This window comes from Sceloporus occidentalis, unplaced genomic scaffold (assembly GCF_023333645.1).
Source record: "Sceloporus occidentalis isolate IW3139 unplaced genomic scaffold, rSceOcc1.0.p SCAF_261, whole genome shotgun sequence".
NCBI classification, from domain to species: Eukaryota; Metazoa; Chordata; class Lepidosauria; order Squamata; family Phrynosomatidae; genus Sceloporus; species Sceloporus occidentalis.
In genome coordinates this window covers 349,276-370,568 of record NW_028317241.1, presented here as the reverse complement: position 1 = coordinate 370,568, position 21,293 = coordinate 349,276, and the positions used below count along the sequence as shown (strand labels likewise).

At 39.2% G+C, this 21,293-nt stretch overlaps 1 pseudogene; it reads left to right on the top strand.

The window, feature by feature from the left end:
* Positions 1 to 655: 655 nt before the first annotated feature.
* On the top strand, positions 656 to 17,886 carry LOC149275863 (RRP15-like protein; annotated as a pseudogene).
* The last annotated feature ends 3,407 nt before the right edge of the window (positions 17,887 to 21,293 follow it).

The window sequence follows — 21,293 nt, the reverse complement described above, 5'->3', positions numbered from 1 at the left end:
GTACCCAGATGTGACCCTGCCTCTTACACTGATGTGAGCGTTGGAGTGTTTGCGGTGTGAGGCAGCCTTAAAAGTCTCAGTGCGAGTGTGTGTAAGATATATAACATGGTGCATAGCTGCCAACAGTCCCATACAGTCCCCCTAGCTGTCCCTTTAACCGGACCTCCTAAAGCCAAGGAGTCGTGCTTTGGTCATTTGCGATGCCCACATGGAGTTCTGTACATTTTTGTGCTTTTGTCCTTATAATTCTCTTCTATTTATTTATGGCTTCTTCAAGTATGAGTGTTAAGTTATGAGAGGTTGTACAGCGCTGCGGAGTATGATGGTGCTATAGAAAACGATAAATAACTGCAGTTAATGGGTTAATACATACATCTACTACTTGCTAAGATAGTTAGCGATATTATTTGGAATATTGAATTAAAGAGCTATTTAAATGGGACTATTTGTTAAAGGGACACCGTAGCCATCATATGCGCTTTAATGCATGAAAGCTGAGTGGTCCTTTTTATATTTCCTTGGCGTCCCGCTTGCAAATGTATAAGGGGGTTCTGCAGGGTCCTCCCGTACGCATTTACCTCTGCCGAGCACATCTCCTTGCGTGTGATGTACTTACCACCAGTCAATTCTAGATGTGGCCTAGCGGGTTCCGCAGATGGGGCCTATGGGGGTTAATGCGCATGTGCGGAAAGCAGTCTCATTGCAACAGGAGCGCTTTCCTGCCGTTGATGAGCTGCGCCAAGTAGCCAGTCGGTAAGCGTAATTTTTGGAGAGGTGGAGGAGGGCAGCTGCTGTACTATAATATGCATTAGTCTTTACGGGGGGCTGTCTGGGCCCTTTAACGACCCCTTTAAGCCTGTGTAATAAGATAAGCCCGTTTCTTTTGCGTGTCTGCATTCGGTCAGCTCTGCCGAAAACGTTTTCGGTTAATGCTTGGGACCACCTAGTACTTCACACGCAGGGTGGCTGAGCGCAAAGTGGACCCAGGCAGAGAACTGTTCTGCATTAAAACAGAACATGCGCAGCATTTGAAAACCCTATCTGTAATGCCAGGTAACCGTTTCCCTCTGCCTCTCCGCAGGAAAGGTTTTTTTTGTCCCATCTGTGTTTTGTGAGGATATCCATATTGTTAGAGTTTTGTAAAGCTGTATTTGATTAAATAAGTGGGTGTTCATATTATTACATGCAGGCTCTTAGATATATCCTACGTCCCCTATTACATTGTTCCATTTCGTTATTATACAGTGTTTTTTCCTTTAACTGTTCGTGGTACGTACACCTTTTAATAGACGCAGTGTTGGGAGTACTAAATGTCAGTGCTGGTGTAAAGTATCGATTGAGGAAATGTTCCAGCCAATGCCGTTGTTTAACATCAATACAAACAAACCATAAAAAGTTATCTTATCGCCATAGGTGAGGCTTAGATGTAATGTAAGGAAGTTCTGCTTTACAGAGAGGGTGGTAGATATCTCTATCTATCATGCACCCTACAAACTATGCCTTATTCTGCCACTAGATGGCAGTCTGGAACTTCTATTTTCCTATTAAGCTGCCCTGTCAGTTAACCATCTCCTAAATGAAATTAAGCACTCCAAGGTTTAACTTTTAGTTTTTTTGTTACAGGACTTTATGGGGGAAAAAAGAATCTATCTAGTGGTAATCAGAATGTGTGTGTTTTTTGTTTTTTTTTGTAAGATTAAACTGAGTGTATAAAGTCATATTATTGTATATTCGGATTCCTCTAAGAAGTTCATTTAATCAAGCGATTGTAGGGAAACATCTGTAGCAGTTTTAGAATGGTTTCCCCCTTAAGGTGTTTTTTTTTCTGTTTTGTTGACTTCCCATATTTAATAGTCTGTATATAGTTTCCTAGTTAATGTATTCAGCCAAAAGATTACATTCTGAAACATAATTGTGAAGAAAGTTAGTCTATCTTTATGTATCAGAAGAGATTTTGATTCATAGTTGTAATGGGGATCTTATTGCCCAATTGACACGGTCATTTAGGGGTTGCTGTGCTACAATCCAACGTAATCTTAATTAGTATGCTAGTGCATTTGTTTTCAGCCTATATAATCAATGCAACAATATAGTGTCTTATGGGGGGCACTGTTACAATTGGGGCTATCTTGTCCTTTATGTCTAAACTCATGTGCTTGCTGAGTCAGCAGGTAGTGTGCTGGAGGGATGATTGACTTGAATATACTTTTTTCCCAGGGATCGGTGAAGCCAAATGGCTGCATCATTAATCCCTTTCATTAATGTTACTTTCTTGACTTCTGCTTTCTGAGTGTATACATTCATTAACCTCCACCTTTTCTTTCTGAATATCAGAAGGAAGTTCCGATATCGAAGAAGACTCCTTCTCTGACAACGACAATGCGGAGTCCAACGATGAGGTCGAGGATACAAAGGACGCAGATGAAACGACCGATGCGGATCCCAACAAAGGTTGGGCAGACGCCATGGCCAAAATTCTCAACAGGCCTATATTGGCTAAGAAGTCGGGTACCATCCTGGTCAAAAGCAAGGCCCTGGAGAAGGAGAAAGAAAAGGAAAAACAAGAGAAGCTAGAAAAAAAGAAACAGGTGGGTTATACTGACTTATACGCTGGCCGGCGGCTTATTTTTTTAAACCATGGGGTGGTGGACAATTTCAAAGGAGTCATCTAAGCCAGCGATGCGATATTTATCGTAAAGAATTCATTACTTTGACATAAACTAAAAACTGGCCGTTAAAGTACGAGGCTTTGCCACTGCACCCACAATGCATACACGCTACGTCTCTGGTGTACACAAACATAAGAACCTTTATTGAGGAGGTTCTATGGATAAACCATTGGGCAGTATTAAAAAACAAAAAAAAACAAAAAAAAAATTGGTTGAAAAGAGTAAGTTCTATAAAAACTGGTGGGATCATTTATTTTTTCATTTATTTACCAGTGATTTATTCCAACCGGTAATTGACCAGTAAATGCTACACAGGCCTCGTTTTCTTTATAGACCCTGTGTTAAAAAAAAAAAAAACGAGGAGAATGTCTTCATTAAGGCTGAAAATCAAATGTGTGTAATTTTGAAGTCAACAGTGAGAATGTAGTAATTTTTTGATGAGAAGCCAACACTTGGTCATAAATTCATAACAAGCATTATAAAGGTAGAGCCCATGAAAGAGTGGTTTTATGCCGCGCAGCTGTATAATAACCTTTCCATGAGCCGAAAACTATTAAAAAACAAGCTCTTTAATGAAGCAGGTAATTTTTTCCTAAAAAGAAAACATTTTGCTGTAGAGCTGCGAGAGGGGACATTACTTCATACGTTCTGCTGCTGGTGGGACGAAGAATTCTCAGAGAATAAGTTAATATGTAAAGCTGCAGAAAGGGCTCGGTAGGGTTGCAACTCATCGGCGTAGATTCCTAACCTTCGTGAAGAGGACAGCTGTCCAGTTTTTTGTTGAGGATGCCTTATTTAAGGAAATAAATGTGCTGTTATTGCTGCAAACCCGGATAATGAATTGTTCAAATCACTTGGTCACCCTACTTTATAATAAAATGCAGTAGAAATTTCGACTTTTTTTTTTATTTTATGTTTTTTCTTTTTTTAGGCTTGTGTATTCATTAAAGATTCATTATTTTTTCTTTTACACCAATAATGTTAACCGCCATAAGAAAGTAATCTGCATAGTCTTACAGGATCATTTTATCTTTTTTTTTATTTTTTATTTATTACATTTTCTTTTAAAATGTGTTTTATAGACCTCAACCCCTACATAAGGGGGCAAAGTGTCGATGAGTTTGCCATGGCCATGTCGGGGATACCTGAAAATGTGTATTTATGCTACTTTGACCGCCATTCAGAGCATATCGTATTTAGGCGGCGGATAATAGGATCCAAATTATTTATTGCTGTATTTTAAAGCTTACTGTATCCTCGTATGTCACGCTTTTCCGACACTTTATGTTCCCTCATGTAACATTTCTTGCGCAGCTTGATAAAAAACGCCAATGGGAAATGATGTGCAGAGTGAAGCCAGATGTGGTCAAAGACAAAGAAATGGAGAGAAATCTGCAGAGAATTGCCACAAGGTAAAAATATATATATATTCATATATATTTTTATTTTTTTTTACGTTTTCCCTTTAAAGTCATATTGCGCGCGATCCATAGTCTGTTTCTAATAAGAGACCTTTTCAGGTCGGACAAGAAGGAGCCAAATGATTTATGTCCCATACGAGGTAGGAGTTGAAGCAAAGGTTTCAATGTGACGAAAAAATTAATAGAATGCTTAATGTGCTTTTCTTGGAAATATGATTTGAAACCTCCATCAACGTCTTCGTGGTTTGAGAAGCTCCCTGGCCTGTTTTACGGGACTCTGGTAGCATTGTAGACTCATCCACACCTAGAAAGGATTAGAACATTGATCCGTGAAAAAGAAATTGTCCAATTGCCTTTTTAATGCTTTTTTTTGTAAATTCTGAATTTTTAAACCCCAAATTTATTGTACCCTAATATACCGTATTGGCTCACCCTTAAAGTTTGGTGCTATTTTAAAGAAATTACTTTGTTTAATGGCAAATATGGCATAATTTACATTATTTTAGCTGGTTTATATTTATGCTCAAGTATCAATTTGTGAGAGTGTCAAGGGATTACTGCTTTGTACTCTCCGTTTTATTTCTCGGTGGGTTTCTCTCTCCCCCAGAGGCGTTGTCCAGTTATTTAACGCCGTGCGAACTCATCAGGGTAACATCAACGAGAAAATAAAGGATGTCGGAGGATCGGAAAGAAAGCGTAGCAAGCTTATGTCCTCCGTCTCCAAGAAGGACTTCATCGATGTTCTCCGAGGAAAAGAAAGTAAAGCGGATAATAGCAACGAGAAGCGAGCGGCCAGAAAGGTACGGCTAATTGGCAACCCTTAGAACCGCCTGGTTTTGTTAGGGTTTCTTTTCGGAGCAGCAGTATGGTTAATATGGCACAGTTTGCCAAATACTCTTTTCTTTACCCCTTTAGTACAAGTTAAGCTATTCATGGGGACTGTAAGCACAAAAAAAAATCGTACACAAAGCTAAGTTTTTTTTTTAAAGTGGCAAAAAGTAAATATTTTACCTAAAATGCCCCTCTTTAGCAGGTACCTGACAGTTTTTCATGCATACTGGCCAATCTATCCAACATTAGATCAGCTGCTGGCATGGAGACTCATCTTTTTTTTTTTTTTTTTATTTTTTTTTTTTTCCCACCTGTTGCTATGGTACCAAGCAGCTACCTGCTCCATGCATCAACCCCAATACCCAAGCATTGGTCTTCTATCTGTAATAGAAGCTGCCTTTTTTTACATAGGGGACTGAAGGGAATGAAGAAAGTTGTCTGTTGGCTCAAAAGGCTATAGAAAGGCTTTGTTCCTGGTCCACTTGACCAACCACATGCCATATACATGGGGCCAATAAAAGATTTAAACCCTTTATTTCTTTAAGTTTTGTATCTACCTGTTCTACACATACCTGTTATCTTTAGCTGACAGGTACCTTCAAAACCAAAAAAACTAATATAGATGTGTGTATGTGTATACTATATATATATATATATATATATATATATATATATATATATATATATATATAATGTAAAAGGGTGACGCCGTATTAGTCCAGTAGACACGATGTCAAAAAATAGAGTATTGCAGAGTATGCGGTGATACCTTTTTTATTGGACTAACATAATATTAAAAAGACAAGCTTTCGACAGTTATCCTCCCTTCATCAGGTCTGAAGCAATACTAATCAACATGATAGAGGTTACAACTTAAAACAAGTGATGGTATAAGAGAAGGGGGGGGGGTTGAGTGGGGTGTCGTAAATAATAGGTCTGGAGGTGAGAAATGTAGAGAGATAACCCAGGCACAGAACAAATAAACCTAGGGAAACCAATAACCACAGTAAAACATCAAAGATAACAGCAATTAGACATTGGATGACTAGATGAAGTTCATATGAAGTTCTGGTAGTGTGTAAGGAAACCAGAATCCACATTAAGTCCCTCTTTTATGGTGTTAAAATGTGTACCATAAAAGAGGGACTTAATGTGGATTCTGGTTTCCTTACACACTACCAGAACTTCATATGAACTTCATCTAGTCATCCAATGTCTAATTGCTGTTATCTTTGATGTTTTACTGTGGTTATTGGTTCCCTAAGTTTATTTGTTCTGTGCCTGGGTTATCTCTCTACCTCTCTGCATTTCTCACCTCCAGACCTATTATTTACGACACCCCACTCAACCCCCCCCCTTCTCTTATACCATCACTTGTTTTAAGTTGTAACCTCTATCATGTTGATTAGTATTGCTTCAGACCTGATGAAGGGAGGATAACTGTCGAAAGCTTGTCTTTTTAATATTATGTTAGTCCAATAAAAAAGGTATCACCGCATACTCTGCAATACTCTATTTTTTGACATCGTATATATATATGTGTATGTATATATATATATATATATATATGTGTATATATATATGTGTATATATATATATATATATATATATATATATATATATATATATATATATATATATATATATATAGTAATGTAATATATATAACTGTTTCCCTGTCGGATTTTGATTACACATCTAAATCAAGTTTATCATATTAAACCTTTAATTGGAAGCATAACTGTTACCATATAATAAGAAACGTTGAAGCGTGTAGTGAGATTTACCATGCTCTGAATACGCACAAACAAAAACCATATGACAATATGTTTATGCCGTAATAGGATCAAGCACTTTTTTGCTGGCATACAAAAAAAAAAGCGCTCAGAAGCAACCTCCCTTGACCTCCTCTCCAAAAACCTCATAGAGGTAGATGTGGAGCGAGTGAGCTGTTCCACCCGCGGTCACGAACATCAAAGTGCCGACTCAAACACCAAAGGCATTACTCTTAAGTGTTCCTGCAGCACGAAGAGGCGAGCATTGGTTTTTCCAAATCTCTTATGTTACAGAATATAAACCACATTTTCCAGGGGCAAACCTAGGCGCAGATTTACGGGAGTTCAAATGGGACGCAGAGAATATGTAAATGGATTCATTATTAGAAACATTAGGTCATTCGTGTGGCCGCTTGGTGCCAAGTCAATTTAAGGGGGGGGGGGGGGGGCAAAAATACCTTGCCTACTGTGCGATTTTGGAGAGGCCGTTCCGTTTAATGTGGTTTAAACAAAAATAAGATCTGATGACTTGCCAGTTTGTTTCCATCGCGAATATCGTGACCTAACTAGGTGGTACACATCTAAGGCTCTGCTATCAAGCAAATGTTTTAGTTTTTTTTTAAGCCCTTAAGGACAATGGGCGGTCCTTAAACCCATTGAAAACAATGCATTTTGAGTTGTCATTAAGGGGTTAAAAAACTTTTTAATTTACTAAAATCTGTATTGGTGTCCTAGCTGTGTAATTCTTGTGTGGCCTTCGCGGATATGGGATTAAGAGCTGGGGGTCACTGGTTTGGGGGTGCCTTGGCTGTTGAATTCTCCAGCAATTGGGTGCTGCATAGGACTGTCATGTGGACAGTTTTTTGGTGGCTTTTAACCCCTTCAATCCCAGGGGTTTTTGGTACCTCAAAGCCCAGAGCAATTTTGCCATTTTTGGGGTATGTCGGTTTAGCGATGATTCTCTTTTCCTGTGAATAGTGAACCCATGTAAACTATATATTGTTTTTTCAAGGAGAGATAGAGCTTTCGTTTGATACCATACTTGGAAGATTAGCTGAAAATTTAGAATGAGAAATTTAGTAAAAACTAGCGAAGATCAGAAAATTTAACTAATTTTTTTTTACATTTTCCCTCTGAATCCTCACAAATTAGGTAAAGTGATGGAAAATCCCCTCCAAGTTTATTAATTCAGGTGTCCTGATTTCAGAAATACCTAATTTTATATAGATTTTCCAGACTTTCCCAGCGCCAGGGAGCATACTATTAGGTGTACAAGTTTGTATAATTTTTATGCCTACGGCTTAACGGGTTTGGGGGTTGTGAACGGGGGCAGAAGGGTTATACTGGCTAGATGTTATGCTAGGGCAATGGGATGTAAGGTTTTTTAATATTTTTTTTTTATATATATTTTATTTTTTACATTTTTTTTATTTTTATATATTATTTTTACACAGAAATGGTTAGAGGTCCTCCTAGGGACCTCCTGAACATGCCAGTGATGTCACAATGACATCACAGCTCACATTATAATTTTTTTTTGTATTATATATATTATTATTATTTTAATGATTTATTTAATATTATTTTTTAAATGAATTTTTTTTTTTTTTCTGCTTTTCTCTTTCAGGACGGGAGGGGGAGTGAGAGAGATGGTTTCTCACTCCCGTCCCCGCGATCCCCCTGCACCGATCACACTGTGATCTCTATGCAGGTCCTCACAGACCTGCATAGAGATCGCAGCGTCTCTGTGCCTCATCGGAGGGCACCTGTCCTCCGACGACCTTCTGACGTAACACTGCTGACGTAACCCGGAAGGGAATGCCCGATCGCGCGTTTGCAACTGAGATGCCGGCTTCTGCTGCCAGGGGGGAGTCCAAGCTGTCAAACGACAGCCTGGTCTCCCTTGCAGCGGCAGGGATGTGTCCCTGACGCTGCACGAAGGGCGGGACGTCCATAGGGGTTTCTTTGTGGGCGTTTTTTGGATCGTCCCGGTACGTCTATAGGGGATTGAAGGGGTTAAACGGATTCACCATAGTTACAAATAAAGAAAAATGCAAGAATTTTTAATTAAGAAAAAAAAAAGAAGAAATAATTATATATATATATATATATATATATATATATATATATATATATATATATATTATATTATATACACACACGCTTTGAAGAACTGGTCCACAATTTTAGGTCAACCCCAAATTCACTAAAGCTACATATTTTAACATATACCGGGGGTCACAGCATCCAGAAATGTTTGGTCTCTTGAATTACTGTTATTGAAATATTTATCTTTAAGCATTAAATGTCTAGCACTCTTAATATAATAAAGGAATCTCTGGGAATCTCATCATAGAAACTGTTTCCAATGAGGGCCGTCAATACGAACCGAATTTGTTTTACTTTGTAACAGAAAACATTATTTTCCGTTTGAATGTAGAGTTTTCCATTTTTTGGGGGATTCTATTTTTGGTTGTTATTTCCAGCAGCATTTCCTTCTGCAAACAGTTGTGTTGTTGCTAAGGATTATAATGCTTTTTGTTGACAAATGTCCTATTTTCCCAAATTTAACATCATTTGGAGTGTAAACATCCTCTCGCACGTGGTAGCCATGGTATTTAAAAAACAAAAAAAAAACCTAAAACTGAAAGTGAGAAAAAGCCGAAGAATATTAACACTATGCAGCAATTTTACGTTTTCTTCCGCTGCGCCTGCTGCGAGAAAATGTTTTGTCCGATCCTTAGTGTCCCAAGGAGCCCCATAAACAAACAATGCATATGAAATTATTTTAACCCCTTCAGTCCCAGGGGTTTTTGGTACCTCATGTCCCGGAGCAGTTTTGCCATTTTTGCGGTATGTCGGTTCAGCGATTATTCTCTTTTCCTGTGAATAGTGTACCTATCAAGGAGAGAGAGAGCTTTCTTTTGATACCATAGTTGGATGATTAGCTGAAAATTTAGGATGAGAAATTTTAGTAACAAATTGGGAAAACACCTCCTTTTTTTTTTTTCCCTCTGAAATTAGGAAAATCCCCTCCAAGTTTATCAATTCAGGTGTCCCGGAAGGGAATGCACGATTTCGTGCCGGAAGCTGTTACGTGAGATCGGGCAACAGAAAGGGGGGGGGGCAGCCTGATCTCCGGTGTAGGGGCAGGGAGAAGAAGGGCAGGACGTACCGGTACGTCCATAGGGGATTCTTGGGATGCACCCAATCAGTGGCAGGAAAGAACTCCCATTGAAAATCTGGCTTATCGTTCTGCTTTTTTGTTAGATCTGGAGGAGCATTTATTTTTTATCGCTTTACTCACACCGTGCCTTTTTAATTTAAGCTGTCCACCTCAAAGTTGGCTATGGGAAAACTTTGCAGCTTCTTTATTTTGGTTTCATTAACGTCTCACTTTTATGGTCTCTACTTTCTTTGTCACACCAAGGGAAAAAATGCTACCTTTGGACCCAAGTTAAATTAAAAGGTTTGTTTGGATAACATTTTTTGAAGGCAATTTTTTTTTTTTTTTTGCGTTTACTTAATACATAAGTCATCTTATGTTCTTTCACTACTTGTTTTAGACTAAGGGTTAGGCGATGGACTGTTCTGTTGAGATCGTTATGCGAGTGTTAGTACCACAACAGCTGGACAGCTTAATAGGTTTGTCTCATCGATGGCTGTCTTCAGTTGAATTCGCATTGTGTTCTAGGTTATAAAGATATAACATACTGTGTTTTTGAGTTGATAAGTCTATAGGATAGTCTTTGGGTAATAGGAGAGAAGTCCATAGAACACGGGTTGTCCTTCTTGACTGATTTAAGATGCATTCTACTGTTTTTTGTTCCAAGGATGTTCCATGTCCTTCCACTTATTGTGCTGTGAATATGCGTCCATCCCTTAACTAGTAAAACTTTCCTTTGCTCTTCTGGGCTGTCGGAGATCCAACAGAGAAGTTTGATTGCCGCATCTTGTGAAATAAAATTACCAAATTCTTTTACTCAAGAGGCCAGAGATGGATAACCCTCCCCAAACTGAAAATCCTCCTCCGTGTACATTATCCTTTTCCGCGGGGCTCCATGAGGTTTGTTCGGTAAACCATACGTTGAAATGTTTCATGTCGCCCAATTAAAATGATGAGCTCCTTTACCTATCTTGTAGGAGAATCGAGTTAACATTGGCCCTTCATAATCTTTATACAGGATGCTAAAACTTTGAGGAAGTGACAAAGTAGTATTTTTTTTTTTTCATTCCATCCATTTCCTAATGATGGCTCTAATGCCCTACATATGAGGTGAAAGAACAACAAAAACTCAATATTACAAGTGAAAGGAAACCCTGCCGTACTTGGCTCTGCCTGGCGTAGCTTCAAAGGAGACAGACCACCCCCGCTCATCTTCAAAACAACGTATCCTCTCCTCTGCTGCCTTTTTTCTCTTCCTGCACTCTTTCTGTAAAGTTCCTCCACCTTACAGCTAAGCAATAAGTAGAAGAGCTTTCCGATGACAGGTACTACTAACGAGCAGAATAACATTAATCTAAAAGGCCTGGGATCTACCCAAACGTGCCATTAAAGAACGTCGCTTTATGGCACAACTCATTATCTATTGTCATATCGTACACATCCTAGATCCCATGTTTGTGGACACGGTCAGGACCATTCAGCTGATATCCTAAATTTTATATAAATATATATATTATATATATTTTATAGCCTACACCTTTCACTGTGATGAATATATTCTTTATATACTCCCCCAGCCTCTTCCCAAATGAAATGTAGAAGGCTTTGCATGCCCAGATGGAATTAATTATATTTTGGAACGAAGCCCACGACCTAGTCTTTCATATCTCAGGAACTGTTTATCAAGGTACTGCTTTATCCTTGTTCAACCTACTGGATATTATTTTTTTCCCTTTTTTGGGGGTCTTTTTCTTTTCCTGGGGACTTTACTTAATTCCAGCCTTTAGGGTAAAAAGTGTTTCATTTGTTCTTCATCCTGTGGGACTAAGAAGTCTTCACTTTCAGCTGATCACACGCACTTAGATGGCTAATACGTCTGCACCCTTACACCATGAGGAGCCGCACTGAATGGTCCATTTCTAGTCTTGGCATGTGTTTAGTATTATGGGCTTATAATAATTATAATCGAATAATGCGCTATTGGTTTTATGCTTAGTGGTCTACTGAACAAGATGTCCGGAGGATTTAGGACGCAGCAACCATGTTCTAGATAAGAATTGCCCAAAATAGGAAATGTCTTTGTATTTCTCTGGAGCTCTTAAGAACACAAAATGCATAAGGAGTACAGAGTCTTGTTTGTATGAACACTGTATAGTAGAAGTCACATGGGAAAGATAATTGCTTATCGAGCGTAGCCCCCGATGCTGTATACTGTAATATCGGTCGGCATTGACAGGTACTTGGTTGTATCTCGTTTTGCTCCAGTAAGATGCTTTTAGCTGCAAAACTGGAGGCCGCCATTGTTGTCAGTCATGTGATGTCTTGGGTAACTTTCCCGGCTCAAACACCACACTGAGCTGATACTTTATGGCCATGCTAATGAAGTCTGTCCCTCCATAGACTTTCATTTATCGGAGCGATTTTATAATATATATATTTTATACACATTTTATATAACATTTCTGATGCTGATATTTTTGAGTGTTTAACTCCAGACCTTGTGTAGTGTTGCGATGTGAGATGCCGACAGTCGTTGCTGGAACACAAATGATTTACTATTTTGGTTGGTTATCCAAAACCCATTTTGCGTTTACAGCTAGCGAGTGGCTATAACCCGAAATTCTATCTTATTACCAAGCCCATGCACGCTCGCTTTTTCTGGGAATACTCTGTTCTGTGATGTATTATAGGGAATGTTCCATGTGTTTGGTTTTTATATGGACGGGTGTATCCAACACATTGTCAATCATTAATTCCCAATGAACTCTTTTAGACCCAAATGTTCCTCAGGGTGACGAAGTAAATTGAGTTCCCGTGAATGTAACTGTTGGAACTTTGCTGGACCCCCCACCTTAATCATCTCTCCCCCGAGATTACAGAATGCATAGAAGCGTTCGGCCCATCTAGTATGACTGTCTATTTCTGATGTAAAAACTTTAATCGGTCCTTCCTTCTCGGCTTAAACTCAGGAGCCATGTGCCAATCCCACACATTTAAATTCCCTCAATGTTTTAGCCCTAACCTCTCTTGCTGGGAGGCTGTTCATATATCTGCCACCCTCTCAGGAGAGTTGGGCTGTCTCTGTTCGGATTATGGTTCAGCTATGACCGAAGTGCTGAAGATTCTGATGTGTGACATTGATTCATTTTTCACCCAGTACTGGTTATGCTCCAGCCCTTCTGTAACAAGCAGCTGCTTTTGAGTAAAACTTGGTGCTAATCCCATGAGCCTCGCTTCTCCCTCCTAGGGGGGCTGTAAGCGCACGCAGAATGGGGTTAATTTGGCAGCCCTGTAACGGGGGGCAGTTCCTTATCACCTGTCACCCTCCGTTCTTCTACAGGTGCAACATAACCCCTTCCCTTCTGTGTCTGTAGGGTCCAACATCAGCCTCTCTCAAATACCCTCCAGGTGGCGAGTAAATCCAGCACCTCAATCCTGTTTCATTTACAAAATATAAATTCCTAGTATAAGTGAGGTTTGACTGACATCGCGGTTCTAGCGGGTTTTCCAAGTAACGCCCTCTTATCTCGTAGCTTACAATAATAGAACGATTGCGTCACAATTGGCACATAAGTCATATTTTTGGATGCACTCCTGTGCGCTTAGTCCGCTGTATATTTTAAATTCTTTTCCACCTGGTAATTAAGCACGTTAACCCCTTTATTCTTTCCTCAACACAAAGGTAACACAAAGTAAGAAAAACATACTATTCCGATATGGGAGTGATAGAGGGCCGTTGGAACACAGGAGTGATGGGAGTAGTAAAGGGCCATTGGAACACAGGAGTGATGGGAGTAGTAAAGGGCCATTGGAACACAGGAGTGATGGGAGTGATAAAGGGCCATTGGAACACAGGAGTGATGGGAGTGATAAAGGGCCATTGGAACACAGGAGTGATGGGAGTGATAAAGGGCCATTGGAACACAGGAGTGATGGGAGTGATAAAGGGCCATTGGAACACAGGAGTGATGGGAGTGATAAAGGGCCATTGGAACACAGGAGTGATGGGAGTGATAAAGGGCCATTGGAACACAGGAGTGATGGGAGTGATAAAGGGCCATTGGAACACAGGAGTGATGGGAGTAGTAAAGGGCCATTGGAACACAGGAGTGATGGGAGTGATAAAGGGCCATTGGAACACAGGAGTGATGGGAGTGATAAAGGGCCATTGGAACACAGGAGTGATGGGAGTGATAAAGGGCCATTGAAACACAGGAGTGATGGGAGCGATAAAGGGCCATTGAAACACAGGAGTGATGGGAGTGATAAAGGGCCATTGGAACACAGGAGTGATGGGAGTGATAAAGGGCCTCTGCACACCTATGAAGAGATTTCATTAAAAATCAGCCGTTTTCAGCTACAATAGTCATTTACAACATTAACCCCGTCTGCACTGGATTTCTGACTCATTTTATGTTATTTTAATGGACAAAATCTGCTTTTCTTTCAAAAAGATGACATTACTAAGTGACCCCAAACATTAGAACAGTAGTGCTTACCATCCGATCGCTTCCTGGGGCAGGTCTTCTCTCTCTCTTTAATTATTGAACAAAATTTTTCTGGAATAACACTTTTTTTTTTTTTTTTTTTAGTCTAATAGTTCACAACAAGCAAGAGATACATTCCGTGAAATACTCCCCCCCCCCCCCCCCCCCGGTGTGTTTAATAACAAAGCTAACACTCAAATGCAATACTTTTTAATAAGGCGAAAGCAAACATGTATTCAAAATCTTAAACGTAAAGGTTTAGAAATATATCGGTAACCGTCAAGTTGGCCATTGTTCCCGGGCCCGGACTGAAGCATTCTTTTGCTAGCGTTCACACAACACCATCATTAACTGAAGAGGGAGGACTAATGGGGGGGTGGTCTTTAAAAGCAGGTGGTGGGTGGTCTGGGCTCTTTTTAACCAAAGCTTCAATAACTCCAAGTGGTAGCATTGTTGGCTGTTGGTGTGTGAAGATCCTTGACATTCCACGTAAACAAAGGATCTGCGTGAATTGATGGCTGAATAGATAGGATTGCGTTAATGATCTCGCTTGTTTAAACGGTACCTGTACGTGTAACCCGTAAGTAATATCCCCTTTACCTCCCTTTTTGACACAGCTAAACAAACATGATGCGAGCTTCGTTTTGTTGTGTGGTCTGTTTTAAGCGTACAGACCTGGCAAATATCTGTATAGACGTATCTGTTTGGTCTTTAGGATTAATTGGCGGTGTCGCGATCCATGAATAAAGCGGGCAGTAAGTCCCCTGCGCTGTTATTTTTATGAGTGGTATCTCACAGCGTTGACAATGTAATTGCTCAAAACCATCCAAAAGAAATCAAACCCCCCCCCCCCATCTAAGACACAGGGACTCGCAAACATATGTTCCAAATCATTGCACACTGATACACATACATACTTCCATTGCCCGTGGTGCCAACATTGGCCATATTCCAGCGTGTCATGGATCGTTTCATTTCTGTTGCCCCCAGGCCATATCCCTGCTCGCATTTCTGCCATTTCCTGGCAATAACGTATTTTTTGTCTTTTTAACTTTAGAAAACATCATTAACTTGCAATTGTGCAACTTTCAGGAGTTCCACGCAGAGATGGGAATGCTTCCAAACGAATCTCTCTTCGTATGATGGAATCATTGTCATTCTATTTGATCCTCATTTTCATTGTCTCATTGATGTAGATCTGTTGTACGGCTCGGATGTTGATAGGTTTATTTTCTCTCCATAGACTCCCTCTTGCTCATTGGTCATCTCTCCGATACATCAAGTAGAACATTTTAAATCTAAATATTCCAGTTATATAGAGCACAAAAAACGGCAGCGAGTTGATATTCTGCGTCCTTTGGTCATCTCTACTCTCGCCTTACCTATGCTAACCTAAATTTTTGTAGGACATCTAGGTAAAGGCCATACACTTGTACTGTTAAGGTCTACAAGTATTTTAAATTTAAGTTTAAACTTCTTTTTAGGGTAGGAGGTTGTGGCAACAAGTAAACACTAAAAGCTGCTTGAGATTGCTGACCTCTGTAAAATGATGAAGAGCCATCGTTAATCTCGGTTCTATGGCTTTTCATAACGTGGGTCACCTATGACCTCGTTGCAGGAGAGCTGGTGACGGTGGAACAATGCCGAAGCCGAACGGAGATTAGGATCTGGCAGGTGTTTGTTTAGTGAGCAGGACAATGACAACGAAGACTTGGCTCTTATTTGGGACGAGCGCTAAGTGCTTGACATTTGTAAACATTCTTAATCCATTTTAACCACTAAAATTGTTGAACCCTAGAATAGATTTTAAGCAAGTCTTCATGGGGGCGGGTGATTAACTTTTTTTTTTGTTTGTTTTTTAATTATTGATCAAAAAAAATGAGCTTCTTATATTTTAATTGCTGCACACTTAAAGTAATAGCCGTGTCTAGATATTTTCCGATTTAAAGCGTTTACTCTCTCCTGCACATACCAGTATTAAAGCCCACAGTTTTCTATGACTTATTGGTCTACCGGGGATTATTTCCTTATTTTGTCGTGGCATCGGAATTACGTTTGTTTTTTTCTTTCTATGTATATACATATATACCCGACCACAGAAGAGTTGTTTCGTTGCAAAGAAATACAATGTGTAGCTCCCGACAGGAACATTCCATGGACAGCTTTTTGTTACAAATGAACTCGTGTGGCATCATAGAAACTAAGATACGGATCCATTTTGATCTATTTAAAGTTTGTAACGTAACTTCTCGTGATCTGCAGACAAGTGGTTTTAATTAAAGGGACACAATATGTTAGTGGTGTCCTTTTTTTTTTTTTTTTTTTTTTTCTTTCTCTCCTACTGAGTTCCAAGGGGTCTTACCGGAACTCAAGTGCAAATACTAAAATAACTCCCGTTATCTGTTACCTGCTGCTGGTGGCTGCTTCAAATAGTCAACAGTATGAAAACTGCACTACAGAGAGGAAAAAAAAAATTTAAATAAATAAATATATATATATATATATATATATATATAAAATACACAAACACATTTGTCTTTGTAAATATATATAAAATATGTCCAACTCAACATAAAAGGTGACCGTCTACTGCAATACGTTAAAACGGCCACATGGTGGTGCTGTTGCTCCACTTATGGTGTATGTCAACACACCTGCAGCCAGCTGATAGACTCACATCCGCTGACTCCTTTATAACAAACACTCTTTCAAATGCTTTTACCAAAAGAAAACATTGGTTGCCTAAGCACAAAAGATTTTCTTCGCAGAAGACGCATTGCTCGGCGTAAGACTAACCCAGACCCCAAGTCAGACAAGCAGATCTAAAAAGATCAGCTTCACCCTTTCCTAAAATACTGCATATATATTAATTTTGTTTTTAAATATTTTTATTGAAGCCACATTTCCATTGTAGCAACATGCCAAGAGTGTTCTAATGAATCGGCACCTGGGGGTTAATAAATGATATCATCAGAGTACCCTGCCAAAGATTTTTACAAACTTGACCTGCTCAGTGTTTATTGTGTTCCTAATTTATATACGACAAAAATAACGTGACCCTTTATTAGAGCTGGTGTTCCACTTAGACAAAACGCTAATTGCATGCTTAAGGATTCTGAAATTTAAACCAGGGGTCATCTGTCATTTTGTTCTGTTCTTCATCGCTTAAAAGACCACAGAAGAAGCTAATTGAATATTTTTCATTGTCTAACAGCCTATCAGTGTCTAGTTTGTGTCACAGGTTATGTCACAGCAAAACTTGTGAATAAACTGTTATATATTTAGCAGTGTAGGTGGAACAGCACCTTTAATTTGAATTTTATTTGTATAAAAATATTTTTTAAAAAAGTGTTTTCTTTTTCGCTCTAGGTTTCAGTGAAGTCTGAAGATACTTCCCAATGGAATATATTGCGTGATGATTTCATGTTGGGGGCGTCCATGAAAGACTGGGATAAGGACAGTGATGACGGGGAGTCCAATGCCGATCCGGAACTCTGAGCTGAACAGGAAGATAGCGGAAGTGATTCTGACAGATAACGTTGCGGAGGGGAAGAGTTTTAAGATAACACGTTATCTTGTTTACTTAAATAAACTCTTCATTCTGTGAATGCATAACATTTTTCAGATGGCATAAATACCTTTTTTTTTTTTTTTTTATATTATGGAAGCTAAAATTACAATATGTATATAAATATCATTTGCATTGATTATTCTGCTGGATGTTGTTTTTTAATCCTGAAATTTTTTAAAAATTTTCATTTTCAGCATACTGAAGTAATGGTGGGTGATCCTGCCAAGGTCACTCAAAGGTTTTTAATTTTTTTTGTCGATTTGAAATTGTGAATATTCCGTGATTTAATATTCCATCACTTCAATTGTAAATACAGGTCTCAACGGAACAAGAAGGAAAATCCATCACAGGGCATCACCTTGGGTGGTAGATGTGTTTTACACAAAAAATAAAAATAAAATAAGTCTACTGTTTTGTGTTGGCAGAGCAAGAACATTTGGAGATCCTTGAAACAAATTCCGGTAGCGTGCTTCAAATTATTCTACTTAAAAACAACACATTAGCTTCCAGCGATGTCTGTCCAAGGTTACCAGGGCTTAATTATTTTATTTAAAAACCTTTTAACCTAATGGATATCAAAGGATGCTAAAAAAAACCCCCATGAAATTATTTAACCCCTTAATGACAGCCTGTATATGTACGGGCTCAAAATGCATTGTTTTCAATGGGTTTAGGGACCGCCTGTTGTCCTTAATGGGGTTAAAGTAGTGCTTTCTAAAGATCAAATTTTACATTAATCCATCTGGTAAACATTGTGTGTACAAAAAATAATGTATTGACAAAGCTACATTAATAACTGCTATAAACATGAGCGATGTTAATGTAGCTTTGTCGAGACATTATTTTTTCGATGTATGTGTTACTTTTACTGAATCCTTTAGTATGTTTGCCTGATGGATATAACGGCTGTTTGCAGATTAATTTAATGGGTTTTTATGTATTACAAATCCTGTTTTGTATGCTGATGTGTGAGCGGCCATCTTTACTTGTCCCGCGATCGGTTTGATCACTTCTACTCTGAAAGCTTAGCAGCCTTGAAAGAAGAGCGGAGGAGGGGCAGGTGTTCAGGACAGTAGTTATTTCGGTTCCTCACACGCCGCCGGAATGCAGATCCTCTTCGGATAAATATTTCTCTGGCGTTTAGGCTACACCAAAAAAACAGAAAAAGGTCCTTTTGTGCCCATTGCACATACATTTTAACGATGCCGAGATACCTACATTCCTGGTAGGAGTGCGTCTTTAGAGCTTCCAGGAGCCTGCATTGTACCTTGACGTCTCTCTAGGGTGGACACTTCGGCTTTTCTAGTTTGTCTTGTGCTCTAAAGTGACCTCATGTGAGGATTTACTGTTGGAGTGTGAAGTGAAGAGGCTGCCTTCCTACGAGATTAGGGTGGAAGGAAAGCCCTTCTGAGGGATTACCTCTGATCTCCGTATGATGGCTCCAAGTCTACAGCTTAATGATAAGTGGGATTTGGCTAAAATCTTCAGGCAAGGGGCTTGGTGGCAATAAGCATGTGTTGACAAACTCTTTAAAGAGGCGGCCTGTAAAACCCAGATCGGGCAAAATGACACGTTGAGTCAACATTTGGATTCCCTGTAATGTCATGCTGCATTGTAAACTTTAATAAAGGGGGTCCTAGAATGCATTGTGTTCCACAGGTAACACGACCACAGCAGTGACTGATAAATTTTGTGCTAATTAGAGAAATTCTGAGAGTGAGTCGCAGCATTTAATGCCCGTACCTTATTACAGAAGAAAGTTTACATTACTTTCAACCATCATAGATTGTTTACTAGTAAAGCAGTATGTGTGGATGGGAAAATCAGTCTCAATAAAACAGTTAAACAATATTTTTGTGTTACTTGGCATCACGCAATGTACACAGAACTTTGCAGAATAACCGAGACCTGTATGGTTCTGTAAACAAAATGTTAGAAGGTAGCAAGTTGCATAAAGTTTTATTAAAGTATTAAATGTTTACAAATATAAGGAGCAGCAGTTACAAATGTTGCCTCCACCGCCCTTCTTACCATGGCATAGCCTTCCGGCAGAAGTGGTAGAGGCTAATGCATCTAAGACGAGACCAATGACGGATTAAGGCAGAATGCTTCTTATCTGCCATCAAACTGTGTTTCTATGTAAAGTAATTACTGTGGTTGTGAATAATCTATTTGGATACAGTATATTGGGGGCAAAATGAGATAAAACCAGGTTTTTGCCGACCGACATTACTGTATACAGCGCTGGGGGTTATGCTCAAGGAGCAAAAAATATTTTTTGCATGGGACTTCATCTTTAATGCAAGCTTTTGTATTTATTCAAAATTTCAATCTCTATTTTTCTTTTTTTCTTCTTTTTTTTTTGTCTGATCTCAGTAGTTAAGAACCACAAACAATTTTTTTTTTTTTTTTATCTTCACGTATAATTTTTCCCAGGATATCGTAATGTTACCTGCGGCCGTTAGTTGCCTGGATATATCGGTTGACAAACACATGACCTGAGGCTGTAACTAAAACAGCCAAGGCTTTCAGGAACGTTCCATCGGCAGAAAATTTCAAGATTTTGTTATATTTTTGTTTAGGCGGACGTAACCATGGAGTCACCGCAGAAATTAAGTCTCCGAAGTGATTCTTGGGTTTGCCATTGTTTTTAGAGATGTACGCATTACTGTGGAAACAAAAAATGGACAATCACACCCTTTGTCAGAAAACAGTGCTAAAGTCCTTAGGTTTTTTTTTTTTTTACTTTTTTTTATGATTACTCAGCGTAACTTAAATAATCATAATAATTTGAGTCAATTACAGTTTTAGTAGGTTAAACTTTACTATTCAAAGACATTATTGCTTTTAAGAATAAATGGTCAACATTTCACCACCTTTTGTAAGGAAAGGAAGAAGATTTTAATGCTAATTTTTTATTCAGCAAGTGTATTGGGGTAGATTAACAGATAAGGAGATGGGTCCAGTGGGAAGTGGGCTGCATGGGGTGCCCATGTACCGGTCTAAAATTGTTCACCAGCCCCTTGGTGAGGAATTTTGGACCAGACAGGAACGTGGCGGGGCTACGTGACCCCCCCCCTGGCAGCCAGAAAGGAAAGCTGTGGTTGGGGTAAGGGGATGAATGCTGGTAAGGGAGGGAGTATGCGTGTGTGATAGAGTGAGAGTGTATAAGTGTGTGAGTATGTATGTGTGTGTGTTACCGAGGGGTGTCAGATACTTGGGGTAATACCCCTGCAGGGGTCAGATTATGGTATTACAATTATTCCTGGCACGCAATGTTAATTTACGTTCCTCATTATACTTGCATTTTGTCATCAAGCAAAGAAATTAGCACTCTGGCATTATTATTATTTATTGTTTTATATAGCGCCAT